Below are 6,755 nucleotides of genomic sequence, written 5' to 3' on the forward strand. Positions count from 1 at the left end.
GTGGTTTTGATCGTATGTTTTACTTCATTCGTGAATGTCAGTTTATCTCCAGTTTTATGTAAAACCTGACGGTAACTTTGTAATAATTTGAATAAACCGTGTTGTTCTTCGTGGTTTAAATGGGAATGTCTAATTAGTTCTTTTAGATTTAATTTGTCGCTAATTATGTTTGATTTATAGTACTTATCATTAGTTCCAATATTAGAGTTATAAATGTCAAAGTTATCTTCATTAAATGGACTCATTCGGGGATGGTCTGTTATCGAGTAACTAAATATGCGTTAATTCTTCTATCCTAAATCTTTGTTGACCTGGAGGGTATTGATTTTTGAAATGATTATGATTGGTATTGAAATGTTGTGGTTGGTTTCGATATTGATATCGAACGTTTGATTGTTGGGGTTGTCGTGGAGTTATACTAACGCCTGACATGGGTTTTGGATATTGAGTTTTAACGTGAGGAGTTTGAGTTTTTTGGAAATTTCTGCCGAATGTTGCATGAGCTGAGGGAAAGTATGTTTTAACCGGTTGTGGTCTAATGAGTATTGATTGACTAGGGAATCGATTTTTTGATGTTTGAATGAAGGAACAAGTTCTGTCTTATATTAACGTTTTGACATTTTGGCTCAAAATTTTGTGTAAAATTATTTTTAAATCTATCTTGACTTGACAATATTTCATAATTAGTGATAATATCAATAGCGGAATCTAAGTTTTGTGGATTTTGTACGATCAGTAAAGTTCTTAACTCGTTCGGTATATTAGCAAGTAAGTTTTGTGTGGCTGTCAATTCATTTTGTCTGATTAAAATGTTTCGCGCTTCTAAGTTTTGTACTTCTTTACAAATCTTAGTATTTATTTGGGTGTTGATGGATTTTAATCTTTGAATATAATCTAGGCATGGTTCATTTTTGTTTCTCACCAAGAAGATAAGCTGTTGTTGTAAGTTACATCTAGTGATTGGGTCACTGAATTTTTGTTGAAGAGCTATTTTAATTTGATCCCAAGAAATTAGATCGGGACGTGTAAGTATGAAATATTCAGCTTCGCCAATAATTTTTGATTTAATTGCTAACAGCACATATTCCTGTTGGGATTAATCATTTGTATAATATCGAGCATAAAATATGTCTATTTGATTAATATAACTATCCAGTTTAGATCAAGTTCCGTCGAATGTTTTCAATAATTGAACTGTTTTCAATAATTGAACTGTTGATCTTAGTGATTCTGCCATATCGGGTTCGAACAAAATTAATTAGGTTTGAATAAATGCTTTCTAAACTTTCGTCGGAGATTTCCCTGTTTCTGTTTCTAATATTCGGATATGTTATTCCCTCTCATTTTTCGTAAATCTTTTCATGCAAACTAATTTATAAATTGTTTATATGAATTTGTTTTTTAATAATTAATTGATTGATAATTATATTTTATATAATATAAAATTATAATATATATGTGGAATGTACCAATAGGATATACTTAACTTAATAAGTTATCCTTGGATTTCCTTTTACTAATGTTTGTTATAAAAAATAGTATATAAATATATAGGTAAATAGTATGAAATTGTAATATATATGGATTGTACCAATGGGATACAACTTTACTGAATAAGTAGTCCTTGGATTTCCTTTTTACGATAATTGTTAAAAAATAGTATATATATATATATATATATATATATATATATATATATATATATATATATATATATATATATATATATATCTGTTTTTTGTTTTGTTTTATCAACAAGGGTTGTGTTGCAAGTCGATAGACATGACAATGAGGTACACCAGCAAGTCGGCATGATGTGGAACAGCGAATTAGCTGTCTGCATAGAGAGCAATAACCTGTGATACAACAACTCGCAACTAGCAGGCCACAGACATGGGGAACTACACAAGTTCGCTATAGTGAAAGACAACACCAGGTATATCAACAAGATTGACGCCACCTAGCAGTCCTGCACGATGAGATACAGGAAGAGTTACATCAACAGTACGGGCGCCAACTAGGCCTGCATCATGAGAGACAGTACGAGGTACACCAACGAGAGGGGTGCCACTGGAAGTTCACCACGAGTTCGCAGACTTAGTATCAAGTATGTAAACAAGATCGGCGTCAATCTGGGGAGCCACGACAATCGATCCGCCAACCTGGGTGTTCCACGACATGAGCTTCGCCAACCTAGCGGCCGCAACATCGAGCCGCCTATTTGAAGGGTCCCGTCCTGCCAACCTGGGGGCTCACAACAAATCTGCCGCCCGCTTGGGGAATCCATGAAAGAGTCCAACCAATTTGGGGAGTTCGCTATAGGCGTACCACCAATCCAAGGGTCCACGACATACATGACGCCTACCAGACGAGCGTTCCGCCTACCTAGGAGTCTACAATCAACGCGCAGCCTCTTCGAGAGGCCCCCAACATGCATGCCTCCTACCTGACGGGCGTGCAACCAGCGTGCCGTCTACCTGGAGTCCGCAATCGCCGTGCAGACTATTCAAGGACCCTTTAACCTGCTTGCCGCCTACCTGACAGTCGCACAGCAGGTGTGACGTAAACCCGAGAAATCCACAACGAGACGCCCACCAACCTAAGGGCCACAACGAGCGTTCCTTCAACCTGGAAGGTCCACAACGAGCTGCCCACCAACCTGGGGGGTCAACAACTAGAGTCACCAGTGCAAGCGACAAGAAATTAGCCGCCAATATGAAGAGTACTAACCAAACAGGGGCCAGCCAATCGGCCACCATCATCAGAGACGTTTCTATGAACGTCTACAACAAGGCTGCCTGCAAGAGGGGGGTCAATCAACCTGTTGCCACTACGAGTGACGTTTCATGAACGTTTACAACCAGATTGCTAGCAAAATGGGGCCAACCAACCGGTGGTCATCATGCGCGACCTTTCTATAAACGTCTACAACTCGGCAATCAACAGACGGGGGCCAACCAACCGGTGGTCACCACGAGAGACGTTGAAGGTCTAAAGCCAGGTCTCCACTACGGACGACAATAGCAGTCACGACATTCACATTAATGTCGGCAGCCAGTCCTCCATCACAGATGATACATGCAGTTAGACAAACAAGAACTTTATCCACCATCAGGCCTTCATCATGGCCGATAGCAGCAGTTAGAATAATCAGATTGAGGTTTACAGTCAGACCAGCATCACAGAGGCATCCGCAACCAATACAGACAGTCTATCAGTCCACGATTACAGTTAGTATTAACATAGGTTGACAAGACGATCATCTGCAGAACCGCCAAGCAGACACTCCAGCGCGAACACGCACAGCCAAGCGAACCAGTTGAATATATGCATTCAGACCACCAACATGGGGGCAGCATCATTCATTACAACCAGATGAATGTCTGCAGTCAGGCTACCAACGCGGGGCCAACTGCACGCACGACAGTCAGATAGACATTTGAAATCAGGTCATAATTAGAGTGAGTATTAGCTTCCAGGCCGACAAGATAGTTGCCAACATGCCAACCTAATGAGCGTCTGCAATCAGACTGCCATCATAACGGGGAAACAAGTAGCTGTCGCCAACTAGACAACTGGCCACAAACAGGTTGCCATGTTGACAAATAAGCGTCTAAAAGGGGTACACCAAATGTATGGTAACAACCGGGTGGTAATAAGGTAAAGGTCAACAAACCAGCTATAAAGATTATGATGAATAGTAGACAAGCCGCTAGCAAGGTGGTTGTTAACAAACGAGCCATCAAGAGAAAGAACTATTAACAAAATTTCAGCAATAAGCAAGTAGACAGCCAATAAGATTTATAACAAAGTAGTGATGAAAGTAGTAATTAAGCGGTATCAAAATTAGTAAACAAAACCTCAATAAATACACATGCTGCCAATATGGTGGATGTCATCAAACAGCCAAGCACAATAAAAGTAGTAATCAAACAGTATCAAAAATAGTAAACAAAACCTCTAGAATTACACATGTTGCCAATATGGCGAATGTCAACACACAGGCTATCAATAAGCAAAAATTCAACAAACAGGCCACCACAATGTGAACATAACCAAACAGGCTGTTCATAAACAAAATCAAGTAGTTACAAAGTCAATCAGGTAGTCAGTATAATATGTCAACAATGGCCAAGTTATAGAAGCAAGTCAGTAGCAAGCACAAGCATTAAGTATTATCAGTACACAAAATTGATGCAAGTAAGATAGACATCATATTAATGTACACAAAATTAGTAAGGTGAGAAAATACTAGAAAACATTGGTTTGGTAGTATAAGTAGTAAATCCACATGAGTTTGGATTAAAGCTAATTAGCATTTTCTTCTGAGTACATTATTACAGAAAAGCAGATAGAGATTAGGAAATAACATATTGGCTGTTGTGTAAAAGGAATGAAGGAACCAACAGCATTCACATAGAAGCAGACCTATTGGAAGAATATTTTTGAAGATCTCACGGAAAACAGCAAATTATTCCATAGTAAACTTTTTTAAAATGCACATATGGGTAACCATTGTTATTAAATCAGCCAAAATTAATATACAATAACGCAAAAATTAGGAATCGAGATATCTTTAACATCCAAGATTACTATTTTAAATTCCATGTCAAAATTAGAAAGAATAGACTTTAAAAATTTCAAACAAGATTTAAATAATTTGCAAGCAACAAACATAATTCATTAAAATACTTAATTAATGGGATAATCTGATTAGTCGCTAAATAATTTCAGCAAAATTAGGTAATCAAGTTATAGGATAAATTATGTTAAATAATAATGTTGCTATATTTCAAGTTAAATGTAAATTTCATTTTGTTTAAATTTAATTAATAGAAGCTCAATTGTAGCATAATGATAATATTTCTTATAAACACTATGTATTTTTGGGTAATATCAATACATTTTAATTAGTATAATACATTCTGAGAATTTTAAAACAAACGTTCAAAGAACAGATTTTTAACCCTCAAACGAAAGAAATTTTGAAGTTGATTAATTTTAATTCAAAGTTAGGGTTGACAACAGATCATATCAATGTGTGAATAGTTTGAATAAATGAATACAAATAAAGGCTTCAAATGGATAGTTTAGTTCAGAAAATTTAAAATATTTTGGGAATAAAATCAAAATGGTAGTCTAATTTTATAATAATCTTGAATAGGAGTATTGATATTAAAAATATAGAAATTGTATAGTTTATATTTTGGTACAAATATATAAAATAGCAAATGATTAAAAAAAAATTCCTTAAAGGAATATACTCACATTTCATTTGTCAAATTATCTATAAGTTAATTAAATAAGTTAAATAATTAAGAATTAACAATAATTAAGTAGTTAAATAATTAAGAAGAAACAAAAAGTTTTATAACTTGAATTTATCTAATGTAAGCTAATCCAAATTCTTTTAATTTTGTGGATTTCCTGAAGTGGAATATTATATAATTAACATAAAAAAGATAACAGAACAACCTTTTTAAATCTAATGAATGTGCCAATTGTAGTTGCATGAATTTTGTATTTAGATATGGCTTGAGATTATTATCAATTGAGAGGTTGTATCTTTGAAAGATCTTATGCATGATTTTAACCTGAATTAATAACTTCCTGTTCGAGAAATCACCTACTTGCGTCAATAATTCTCTAGGCATGGATATAATCATAGGTAAACGCTTACCCTAGGGACATAAGGTAAAATTGGAATTATAAATTTAAAAATTGTTGTATATACATACATTCAATATAATTCTGATCGAAATGACGGCAGCATAACAATAACTTACAAAACTTTTGTTAAAAGGCAGCATCAGAGAATAAATTAACTTTTAAACGCAAATACAAGAATGTATATGTTTTAATGAATACATGGAATATAAAGTAAGTCTATTAAGAACATAGTGATGAAGAACAATAGTCATATGAAATCAGACCAGTGCCTATTTAGCATATATATACAATTAAGGCAATAAATGATCAAAATAGAAATCAAGTGATGAAATACATGAATAAGAATAGTGTGAAAGTAAAATACAACAAAGGTTTGCAGAACAACAATAAGTATAAACAGTTTATAGTTGGGTAAAGTAAATTATAAGTATACAGCAAACATGAGTTTGATTGTTCAGTTGAGGTGAACATTGAAAAGGATAATATTGTAGTTGTTGGATAGTTTATTGGTTATAAAGTTTCAAAATGTTATAAAATATTGCAGTAAATGTAATTAAAATAAAATTTAGCTGGAAAACAAAAAACAAAACAGGAAATATATTTTACGGATCGAAGTAGAACTTGAGAATATACAGGTGCAAAGCTATTAAATAATGTGGAAATTGGCAAAGTAATTATTTCAAGTTAATAATTAAGACTTTTGTTGGATGTAAAATTCTAAATATCAAATGCAAAAGGATATAAATTATAAGGTTCGTTAGAAAAATAGCAGAAGAAGCACATAATGCACCAGGTCATTCAGAGAAGTTAAAATGGAGTCTAGCAGTTGAACCTCGCCGAAGGCATTGACTGCAGTTAAGCCAAAAGGTATAAAATTGACTTCACTGAAGTTATAAAACAAACTGCGTGGAAGGTATAAAATGAAGCAATGAAGGAAGAAATCATCAAGGTAAGATATTTTAATAGATCATGTAGTAAAGACTATATTTCCATTATAGAAAGACCAAAACCACCAACTACAATGTTCCATAAGCAGCCGGAGTCAAGTCTTGCGAGGGCGCTGCGAAGTCAGGATGGCCGAATGT

This window comes from Rhynchophorus ferrugineus, unplaced genomic scaffold, assembly GCF_030347505.1.
Source record: "Rhynchophorus ferrugineus isolate W39M unplaced genomic scaffold, kcgeb_rfMv2 rfM3, whole genome shotgun sequence".
NCBI lineage: Eukaryota > Metazoa > Arthropoda > Insecta > Coleoptera > Curculionidae > Rhynchophorus > Rhynchophorus ferrugineus.